Source organism: Opisthocomus hoazin, chromosome 8 (assembly GCF_030867145.1).
Source record: "Opisthocomus hoazin isolate bOpiHoa1 chromosome 8, bOpiHoa1.hap1, whole genome shotgun sequence".
In the NCBI taxonomy this organism is placed as follows: Eukaryota; Metazoa; Chordata; class Aves; order Opisthocomiformes; family Opisthocomidae; genus Opisthocomus; species Opisthocomus hoazin.
Genome location: NC_134421.1, coordinates 67,661,106 through 67,672,773, shown reverse-complemented (window position 1 = coordinate 67,672,773; position 11,668 = coordinate 67,661,106).

The following is an 11,668-nucleotide window of genomic DNA, read 5'->3' as shown; positions in this document are numbered from 1 at the left end:
GCTGAAGATGGATGGGGTTTTTTATTGTATCTTAACTACAGGTGGTGTTGAGCATTTGTCCAAATATCAGGGGTTATGTATCATAATTTTTTTCCTGGAGTGATTTCCATTCTATCTTTTAACTCCCATGCGCATGAGCTACCTTTTTCTCCCCCAGGCAGGATGTGGCAGCAGCCAAAAAGCGTCAGCAGGTCTAGCAGCCTGTCCCCACGCTCCCCAGGGCTGCCTCGGGCAGGGCAGGGCAGGGGCCCTCTCCTAACGGTTGTCCAGCTCCAGCCTGGAGCTGGGATGAGAGAATTTAACTTGGCGCAATCCATGGTGAAACTCAAACTCAACCCTTTGCTGCAGGGCAAAACCTCACGCAGCTGCCCGGTCCCTGTCGGCCTTTCGGGCGGCTGCAGCTTTGGGAATAAGCTTGTGATGTTTTGGCTCCTGTGCTTGTTTTATATGAAGACACAAAAAGAATAAATTTGGTTTCTCTCTTAAAAATGAGCAGCTTCAGAAAGCGTTATCCCTAACCGACCAGCGAAGGCCCGAGTCTAAAGGCCGCTGGGGGATTCAGCCCAGCAGCTCGGGCTGGTTTTCCGTTGGAGGTGCAAACAGGAGCCCTGTAATTTACAGCACTCCTGAACGACCTCGAACTGTTTTGTAACTGATCCCAGGAAGGTAAAAATTACAGCCCCTGCTCATTAGCTGCCTGGCTGGTCATCGTTAGTCCCGGCAGAGCCAGGAACAGCATGGAGTGTGTCTGAGGGGTGGCATGGGATCACAGAATCACAGAATGTTCGGGGTTGGAAGGGACCTCTGTGGGTCATCTAGTCCAACCCTCCTGCCAAAGCAGGGTCACCTACAGCAGGTGATGTACATCCTAAGCATGGCGCAGGCTGCTCTGGAGGCAGCTGCAAAGCCAAGCCCTGATGGTTCAGTTTTCAGGTGCATCCCGTGCCCCTGCAGCACCCACAGCTCCAGCTGCCTGGCTCTCGATGACTTGGCCCCGAAGCCAGTTGCTTGATGTCTCAAATACACTGCGGAGAAGGGAGGAGCTCACATCCGTGCTGGGGTGGCACTGGTGGCTGCTGTGCTGGCAACAGTCGCTCAGAGAACGGCTGCGGCGGTGCCTGGGCTGCGCAGCAGGAGGTGGCACGGCGGCAGCCATGGCGCAGAGCCTGGCGTGGAAGGCACTCGCAGCAGGAAGGCAGTGACACGACGGCTCGACAGAGCGAGAGCAGAGCAGGGCCCTCAGCTCCGCTGGCCCCTCGGCCCCTCGTTCAGTGCTGCTTCGCCGCTGCAGCATGGTGCGAGCTGAACAGCGAGTGAGGTTCGTTACACCCGCCTCGTACATAATTCTGTCCTTTTGGAGAGCTTTACCCTGTAACTCAGCGCTACAAGCTACGTCGTCGCAGGCTCCTGTACTGGAAGGAAGAGTTGAGCTCAGCAAGGTGATTTTAACTCCGGTCTGGGCGTGGGTCCGGGTGCTGCCTCCAAGGAGGGGAAGCCTTCGGTGCGTGCACCCCAGCGCCGGCTCTCGCTTTCAGATAATGCCTGTGTCTCCGGCAAAGGCAGAGCAGCCTTCATCCCAGCGCTGACTCCCCAGCTATAAATATCTCTTCCTCTGAGGTAAGGAGGGTCCTCAGACTGGATGGAGCCGAAGGGAACACACCCTTCTCCTCTGCATGTTTTGTTCTTGTTTGGTCGTCTTTTCCCCACGCACGGTGACCCCTCCCGCGCGAGGAAATGCCTGCCTTGGGGAGTCGCCAGTGCATCCCCAACCGCTACACCCAGGGGTCAGATTGTTCTTACCTCAAGGGAGCTGCGAGGAAAGATGAGGTCTGGTAACACCGCTAGCAGCCTTCGGAGTTTTCCACTCGGTCATGATTACCTCCTGCTACCGGCAACCAGCAAAATAAAGAAAACCAGAAGAGACTTCAGTGACTTCAGGCATGAGGAACAGCGGAGGAACCAACTGCCAAGCTTGAAGGGGCAGCTCAGCTCCAGTTTCTCCTTGGTGTGTCTTTGTACCTGCCCCTGAGGTTTAATGAACCTCTCTGAGAGCCCCAGGCTCTGAGAGGTTCCCAAAGCTGCCGAGGCGCTGTCATCTCAGGACCGTTGCTGTCTCCTCAGGCGCGTGGCTCCGTATCACAAAGAAATGCAGCTGTCACAGTGCCCTCCCCTGAGGGACAAACAAAGCCCAAGTTTTTTGGGTTGTGGAGTCTTCTCCTATCATTTAAAAAAAAAAAAAAAAAAAAAAGGGGGTTTTGGTCCCTTCACTTGCAATCACCGTGCCCAGCCCGGTGTCCCCACCGATGCCGTGGTGGTGGCACCTGCCACGTGCTGCAGCAAAACACCGCACTGGGCAGAAGGCAACAATTGTCTCACCTCATCTGTTGTGAAAACTCGCAGAAATTCTTCTTACTTGTCAGCCCCACGGGGAGCTGTGGGTGACCTGGAGCAGGCTGGGGGTGGAAGTGCAGCTACCCGGTGCCTTTCATCACACAGGGCAGCGCGGTCGCCTTCCCTGACCAAGCCCTGGGCACTGCTGCGGGGCGGAAGCCCGGGTCTCCTTCCTGTCCCTTTCCTGGTTTGCCCACGGAAGGTGGCGGCGGAGCTACGGCAAAAGCAGCTGCCCGAGAGCCGAACGGGCCAGGGCTGGCACCGGTCGAGGGCTGTTTCGCCCCAAGACACACCAGAGCTGGGAGGAGGACCAGCTTGGTGCACTGCTGAACATCACGCTGGCGTTTGTGAGCTGATGCACAAAGCTACGTCCCAGCTCTCCCAGTAAGCGCACGTCCATCTCCCAGTGTGGCCGCGCTCCCTGATGAAGCCCCACACCGACCCCAGGGCAGGTCCCGTCTCCTTGAGCCGTGGCTGGTTGAGCCCGGGAGCGACGTGGGAGCCTTGCAGAGCTCCGTGCAGCCGCCGGGCAGGGTGCGAGCTGCCTTCCCGAGCCGGCACCGAGCTGCGTGGGGCCGCGGGGAGCCCAGCTCGGGCCAAGCATCGCCCACACTCGTGTTCTTCATGGCAGCTGCCGCGGTGCCCTGCTCTCATCGCTGACCATGGCTTCCTGTGCAAGTTGCTTCCCTCTCGGAGATTCCCGGTGTAACGTGATCACTGACGTCCCCAGAGCTTTGGGAGGGCGAACTGACCAGCAAACCTTCATGATGTATTTTTTCCCCGTAATTTCAAAGGAAGCTCTCTGCTCTTTGGGTTTTTTGTTACTGTAAGCATCGGAAAATTGTTTCATTTTTTTATCTCTCTGCTCTCTGCCTGCTTACCCGTCCCTGCGAGGAAGGGCAAGGGCTGCGCTGCCCAGCTGGGGACAGAGGGCAGTGCTGGCAAGCCAAGACAAAAGGCACAGAGCTGAGCGTGACCTTCCCGTTCCCAGGCTGGTGCGCTCATCCTGAGTCACCCTTCCTCTCCCCCACCACACCTACCGCGGCCGGAGCACTGACTTGGCAGCCCAGGAGTAAAAACACCAGCAGCCTGGACGGTTACACTGGTGTGTGCAATGAGTTGTTGGTACTCTCTGAGTAACAACGTCACGTACCGGTGCTCGGAGGGTGGAATGGCAGCGGCAGGAGAAGCGTATTCGCACAGGCTGTGGCAGCAGCAGGGAGACTGTTTCTTCATAATTAAACATCTACGAGGAAACAGTTGTCAGCACCTTTCTATTTAAGAACACACAAGCCAGCACAAGGGCAGACGATCCACAGGGGCTTCAGGCTTCAGGACACAGATTTCATTACCGTGGAACATTTCCTGCCTTCCTGAATGGATTTAGTTTGCCTGATTAATTTTTATTTATGGCGTGAGTTCCCCAGCATGCTCAAGCCCAGGAAACGGGCACTGCGTGCCCGGCGCAGTGGCTCTGGCAGCCTCTAACAAACCCCGAGCCCTGCGCCCGCCACGCCAAGAGCGAGGGTTTCCTCTGCGGCGCGTCACTGCAGGCAGCAGCGGTGCCTCCTCTGGAATCAGAAGCTGCTCCGAGTTTATGTTAGGTAGGGCTCACAGCTAGTAGTAAATCCCTGGTTTCACAGGGCCTGGGATTTGAGACCAACCTAAGTAACAAAAGCGCAGGTGACTTTGTCTCACAGGTGTTACGATAAGAAAGGGAGAGTTTGCCTACACCTTGGTGTTGCGCCCATCTTTCCCCTGGAGAAGAAAGGCTTCCACAGGAGGGACGAGGAGCCGGTGTCTGCCCGGAGCAGCTTGGCTGAACTCCCAGAGAGACGCCGACTGATCCTCCCCGACCAGGAGGGCCTTCCTCCCTGGAGAGCCTTCCTTCACGGAGAGGGGTCTTCCTCCCACGAGCCCGAGGAGGAAGCCGGAGCCCCATCACCATGTGCAAAGCTGCTCAGAGCAGCGACAAGACAAGCCAATGCCACCTCGGAGATCCCTCTCGCTGCTTGGCTACCCGGGCTTCGTTTCCATCACTCCAAGGATGCAACTTAGAATCACAGAATGGTTTGGGATGGAGGGGACCTTCAAGATCATCTCGTTCCACGCCCCTGCCATGGGCAGGGACACCTTCCACCAGACCAGGCTGCTCAAAGCCCCGTCCAACCTGGCCTTGAACACTGCCAGGGAGGGGGCAGCCACAGCTTCTCTGGGCAGCCTGGGCCAGGGCCTCACCACCATGGTGAAGAATTTCTTCCTACTATCTAATCTACATCTGCCCTCTTTTAGTTCTTCCAGCACATGTATGGGTTTAATAACCCCTTGCTGGAGTAACGTCACGGACACACCAACCCTCTCTTCAGGTGGGTTCTGAAAGCCTTCCTGCTGCATCAAGTCTTGCTTCCCAGGAGAGAACAGCTGACATTTAGCTTACTGCGAACAGATAAATGAGAGCTATATGTGTGTGTGCATATCTATAATACATAATTTTAAACACTGGGTGCTGGCACAGCACGGAGGACGGCCGGCTCAGCTGGACAGTGATGCTGAGACGCGATGCAGCCCTGCAGCCCGAGCCGCTCTCCCCGCAGAGCAGATGTGGGCTTCCCCCGACAGCCAGAGGAGTTTCCAGCTGTCCTGTCCCCGAAGAGCTGCACCAAGGCGGAGTGGTGGCCCCGGCCCCAGGCGGGCCGCTCGTGGTGTCTCCCAGCAAGTGCTGCGGGAGGTTTCTGAAACCGGCTCCCCTGGGGCATCCTCTGGCTCTGGAAGGATGGTCGCAGTCGGGCAGGCACAGCTCCTTCATCGCATCACAATTTAAAGCCAGGAGCTGCCCAAGAAGTGAGCCAAGGGTTCAGAAACGAATGTCTAGCCCCAGAATGGGGAGATTTGATTTGATTTGATTTCATCAAATTAACCAGAGAAAAGGCTCTCCAGGGACTGAGGAGTGACGACAAGCCCTAGGAGGCAGGACCAGCAAGTGGAAGGCTCCAGCCCAGAGCAGGCTCCTTGGGTGCCCCCGCCTCCGGTATTTCCGTGGTCTGCTCCTCGGTGGCAGGGGAGGCAGAGCTGACAGGAGTGGCAAACGCTAGCAAAACCAACTCTCTTGTTAACACCGTTTCAGCGTTTCTCCTCCTGCCGCAAGCTGACTGCCGTCAGAGCAACCCCACCCATCAGACGAAAAGTAGCACCTGGGCGATTTTGCATCTATACCAGGCTTTAAGGGTACCAGAGGGCTGTTTTTTAGTGGAACCAGCAGGACACAGCACATCACTCTCTGCAGCACCACTCCCTGACCGGTCACACCACCTCTGGGGGTTCCTCCATGCATTTGAATGTCTTCTTGCCAATGGGATCCTGGGGTGCATTAGGAGGAGTGTGGCCAGCAGGTCGAGGGAGGTTCTCCTCCCCCTCTACTCTGCCCTAGGGAGGCCCCATCTGCAGTACTGCATCCAGTTCTGGGCTCCCCAGTTCAAGAAAGATGAGGAGCTACTGGGGAAAGTCCAGCGGAGGGCTACGAGGATGGTGAGGGGACTGGAACATCTCTCCTGCGAGGAAAGACTGAGGGAGCTGGGCTTGTTCAGCCTGAAGAAGAGAAGGCTGCGAGGGGACCTTGTAAATGCTTATAAATATCTTCAGGGGGGGTGTCAGGAGGATGGGGCCAAACTCTTTTCAGCGGTGCCCAGCGACAGGACAAGGGGCAATGGGCACAAACTGAGGCACAGGAAGTTCCGTCTGAACATGAGGAAGAACTTCTTCCCTCTGAGGGTGACGGAGCACTGGAACAGGCTGCCCAGGGAGGTTGTGGAGTCTCCTTCTCCGGAGATATTCAAGACCCGCCTGGACAAGGTCCTCTGCAGCCTGCTGTAGGTGACCCTGCTTCGGCAGGGGGGTTGGACTAGATGACCCACAGAGGTCCCTTCCAACCCCGCACACTCTGTGATTCTTCCAGTTCAAGCTGCGATTCTGGGGATGAGCGGTACCCAGCAGGCGGGCCCTCACGCACAGCCAGCACCAGCTCCCACGTCTGGGAGGGGAATGTGCGGTCTGCAATGTAGGAGTGAGGTACAAACTCCTCCAAGCAGCTCTGCCCACCCTGGAAGGAGCATCCTCACCCGCATCACCGCAGGATGCCGACAGCGACAGCGGGGCCGGGATGGCTGAACAACCATCAGGGGAGAGAGAGCTTGCCTCGGACAGGTTCAGCAGCACTGCTGCTTCGCTGTGCCCGGACGGCCAGTGACAGGAACACCCTCGGGCGACGCACACGCTGGAGCAGCCCCTGGCCACGCAGAGCTGCCGGTCCCTGAGGACAAGCTGCCACAAAAATCATCACCGTGCTGTCACCGGGGCTGCGGTGGCAAGAGGAGAACGGGCTCCACGTACCTGCTGTAACCAGCCTTAAAGCCCGGGGTAAGTTACCACGAGCGGGGCCACTGGTGTTGTTTCTGAACGTAGCCCCCGTGGTTTCACACCACGCAGATGAAGTGAGGATTTTTCCCCAAACCTCCGTAATCTACATCAAAAGGTTGGAGCAGAGCATGCAGGTGGGCACCTCCCGCAGCGGCGCGACCCAGCCCGTAGACACCCGCCAGCTCTGTCATCGTGGGGCCCACCCTGGAGATGGGCACACGGGGAGCGTCGGGGCGTGCCGGGCAGCGATGACGCCCAGCTCACCCACACAACGCTGCCGGCAGGAGAGCAAGGGCCAGAGGTGGGAGAGCAAGGGCCAGAAGCAGGAGAACAAGGACACCACGGCGTCTCCAGGAGCTGACAAACTGTGCCAACAGCTGTATCGTGGCTAAAAGGTTGACCCAGTGATGGACCTTCGGTGGAGAAGAGCAGCCCCAGAATGCAAAAGCCCCTTCTCGGGGCCCCACTGGTGAGCGTTACGGCTGTGATAAGCGTGAATGGGAGGGCGACTGGGGTGGCCTGAGCACGGCAGCCCTGAGGTATGACCAAAAATTGAAAAACAAAATTAAAATTCAGCTGTAAATACGCCCTAGTTTTCAAGCTCTTGGGTTGCCAACCAGGACACGTTTCCAGCAGAAAAGGTCACTCCCCTTTTCCCCACACACACCAGAAACTTTTTTCCTGCAGGTAAATGTCAAAGAACAAACCAACGTCAGCAAAACCTAAATTTCTTTCTCCTTTTCAGGCGTCTCAACCATTTTTTTTATTTGCCCGACGGCTTGGATCGGGGGGAGGGAGGGGGGAAGGAAGGCAGGCAGGAAGGACGGAGTCTTTATGACAGAACACTGTTTGTTCTTCTAACAGCAAGCACAAACACCAAGTGTTTTAATGGCACAATCGTACCCCGACAACAATAACTTAAAAGCAAAGTTTATTATTTAAACAATACAAGTAAATGTTTTGACATTTACTCACTCGTTTGATTCTCGCCCAAATAGTTTCCTACTCCCAGTACGCTTGGAGCAGTAGGAAAAAAACTATTTATAGCAGAGTTCTGAGAAGAGACAGCAACGTGTCCTCTCAGACGAGCATCTTCAGCAGGGCAGAATGGCACGCGGCCGAGGAAAAACCTCGGTGCGGAAAAAAAAATTGGTGACGAAGCTCAAAAGGGGAAAAGAAAAAACAAAAGTTAAAAAAGAATGTATTTGTCAGGGGACAACGGCAGGCTCACGGCGTCGTTGTGATTGTATTTATTTTGAAAACACCCACTCACCTGACCGGGCTACGTACTCGCCATGCCACAGCACCACTTCTGGGGGCAATGGTTGTCAGCAGGGTTGGTTACTCGCTTTTTTAGGACCATTCTGGTAACTGGTGTGTGGCCGACAGCGTGGCCGCACCAGCCAGCTGCCATCGCCGGGCACAGGAGCTCCTCGCGGCTCTCGCCCTGCCAAGGGCACAGCTACTGCTTCGCTGGGAAGGGCAGATAGTGGTTGGACCTGACGATCGTGGAGGTCTTTTCCAACCTCAGTGATTCTGTGATAAAAACCTGAGCAAAGCAGGCAGTCTGCACAAGGCGGAGGTGGTTTTCTGAGCCTTCGTACATACAAAATTACATTATGTGTGTGCCACGCTGCCTGCGCATTGATGCCTTTGCATCTGTTCTTATCTCACAGCATCACAGAGTGGTGGGGGTTGGAAGGGACCTCTGTGGGTCATCTAGTCCAACCCCCCTGCCGAAGCAGGGTCACCCAGAGCAGGCTGCACAGGACCTCGTCCAGGTGGGTCTTGAATGTCTCCAGAGAAGGAGACTCCACAACCTCCCTGGGCAGCCTTTTCCAGTGCTCTGTCACCCTCAGAGGGAAGAAGTTCTTCCTCATGTTCAGATGGAACTTCCTCTGCTTCAGTTTGTGCCCATTGCCCCTTGTCCTGTCACTGGGCACCACTGAAAAAAGTCTGGCCCCGTCCTCCTGACACCCAGCCTGTAGATATTTATAAGCATTTCTAAGGTCCCCTCTCAGCCTTCTCTTCTCCAGGCTGAACAAGCCCAGCTCCCTCAGTCTTTCCTCGCAGGAGAGATGCTCCAGTCCCCTCCTCATCCTCGTAGCCCTCCGCTGGACTTTCCCCAGTAGCTCCTCATCTTTCTTGAACTGGGGAGCCCAGACAGCAGAACCGGCTGACTGCTCTAAAGGCTTGGGCAGTTACTAAAAGTTAGAACAAGTCTGAAAATTCAGCAACTCATCAATAAAAGATTTATACCATTTTGAAAATGTTATCACATTGCAGCACTGCGGGGTACAAGATGACAGCTGATACTGCCAGCTGGAGTTCAAGGTGCTGCCAGTGAGCGTGGACATTCCTGGGTGAACTCAGTGCTTCCCAGTCACCTTGGCTCCACCCTGGAGCAAGGACTACAGCAGCACCTCAGCTCAAACAGTGATGTGCCATAAATCATGGAATGGTTTGGGTTGGAAGGGACCTTATAGATCGTCCAGTTCCACCCCCCTGCCATGGACAAGGACACCTTCCACCAGACCAGGCTGCTCAAAGCCCGGTCCAGCCTGGCCTTGAACACTGCCAGGGAGGGGGCAGCCACAGCTTCTCTGGGCAACCTGTGCCAGTGCCTCACCACCCTCACAGTAAAGAATTCCTTCCTTATATCTAATCTAAATCTCCCCTCTTTCAGTTTAAAGCCATTACCCCTTGTCCTGTCACTCCAGGCCCTTGCAAATGGTCCCTCTCCGGCTTTCCCAAAGGTCCCTCCAGGCACTGGCAGGCTGCTGTAAGGTCTCCCCGCAGCCTTCTCTTCTCCAAGCTGAACAGCCCCAGCTCTCAGCCTGTCCTTACAGCAGAGGGGTTCCAGCCCTCGGATGCCCTAGGGTGCATCTCATCGTGTTCCGCAGAGTTACGTATACTCAGGTTCCTCAGGTGGTCATGAACTTGATCTCCTGCAATGGGAGGGACTTCATTCCCCCAGTCCCTGCCTTGAGTTTTCGGGGCTTTAGAGATGCAGGAAGGGAGACTACCATTGAGAACCGAGGCAAATAAATTGTTGAGTACAACCATGCAATACATTTTCTGGTTGTCAGCAAGCCGGCTCAACGAGCCTCACGGCGGTGAAGACACAACTTCAAATGCCCAGACCTGACTAAAGTCCAAATTCTTTCCAGAGAACGATAAGATAACAGGGAAATCTTTTACGCAATCAAGGACGTGAAACAATTTCTCCTTCATCTACACACATTTTCCCAGATTTAACTATTTCCATGCACGCTCAGGAACGCTGCTTTAGGAACACCCCGTGCCAGAGCGCCTTCACCTCACCCCCCTCGAGAAGCGCTCCCAGGGGAACATCCCCTCTCGCACCAAACGACGGCACAGTTTGCCTCTGGCATGATTTCCCCACACCGCGTCACACCTGTGGGTCACTGTACTGCAGGGAAAGAGGAGCAACTCTAGACATAACTTCATAAATAAAAATAAACATCCTGTAATCTGGATAAAGCTGCCATATTCACAGGTAACAGGCAAGCCCTGATCAAACACGGGTTGTTCCCCTGTTCCCCTATCAAGAGCAGGCTGCTCACCTGAGCGTCTTCATTCAATACAGTTTCAAGGAAGACAAGCCACACCAATGACAGAAGCAGCGAAGCCGTGCAGTCCCTACGGCGACAAACCATACGTGAATCAGGTGGCAAAGCCACTCTGGGAGCAGCAGCGCAGCATCTGCCACGCCACCGGGCTGTGGGGCCAGCAAACGGAAAAGCAAAGAAGAAATTGGATCCCAACATCTATTTTTTTCCCCGCTGTTGATGCTCAGTGCTGACCGTTTCACTCACAATGATTTCTGACATGAGATTTTTATGGAGCAGAACTTCAGAAGACTTTGCTTTACAATTAGACTTCAGAAGGCTTCACTGAATTGTGTTTCGATTTCAGCCGGAAGTAAGGGAAAGCTCCAGCTGACCCCAAACTATTTTCATCCAATAGTTTTATAAAAAATATTTCCATTGATCCAAATTCCATCCAAGGCAGATACAAAATAAAGCAAATGTGACATCACGTTTCATTTTTATGCAGTTCTTCCATTTGGATAAATTAAAAGCCTTTGAAACTCAGCAGCATGTTGAGAACAGGATGTCGACTTTCGTTTGAACCACAATTAGATGCTTAATTTGCTTTTAGGAATTGGTAGGCATTTTTCATCAGGGAAGTGGAAATTAGATTTGACCAATGGATATGTTCATACCGCTGCAGAAGACATTCCCGGAGGAGCTCAGGGTTACACATGTGATTAATAAATGCATCCACAAACTGTATGTGGGGGAAAAAAATATGATATGGAAGAAACATACAGGCTGTCGAAACACAAGACTTAAAGCAGAGACTTGGTCTTCCTACAGCGCGCTCCTCCGCCCAGGACACCTGCGTCCCATCGCCGCGGCGCACGCTTCTGAGAAGCTGGGCTCTGGGTGACCGCACGCACCCAGGACACTCGTCCCCTGAGAAAACGGGACCTAAGGCTGGCAGAAATCCAGAAGAACGCATCCGCATGGGATGTTTCGAAACCGTCAAGCCACGCTCTGCAACCGGGAAGCCCGCGATGTCCTCGGGACAAGCGCGCCGTAACCGGCCCCACACTCGGCAGCCCCTGGCCGGCAGCGCAGCGCGGCGGGGAGAGGAGCAGGGCTGCAGCTGCGTTTGCTGCTTGGCCACTCTCAGCGCTCCCTTCGCTGATGAAAGAGCGAGACTTCGAGCAGGTACATTTTGCAAACCTTGACTACTTCTCTCCAAAGCACCGCTGGCAAGCTTACGCGTTTGAAAATTCACGGTAACTGCTTGAGCTAACAGCCCAACTCCCCAG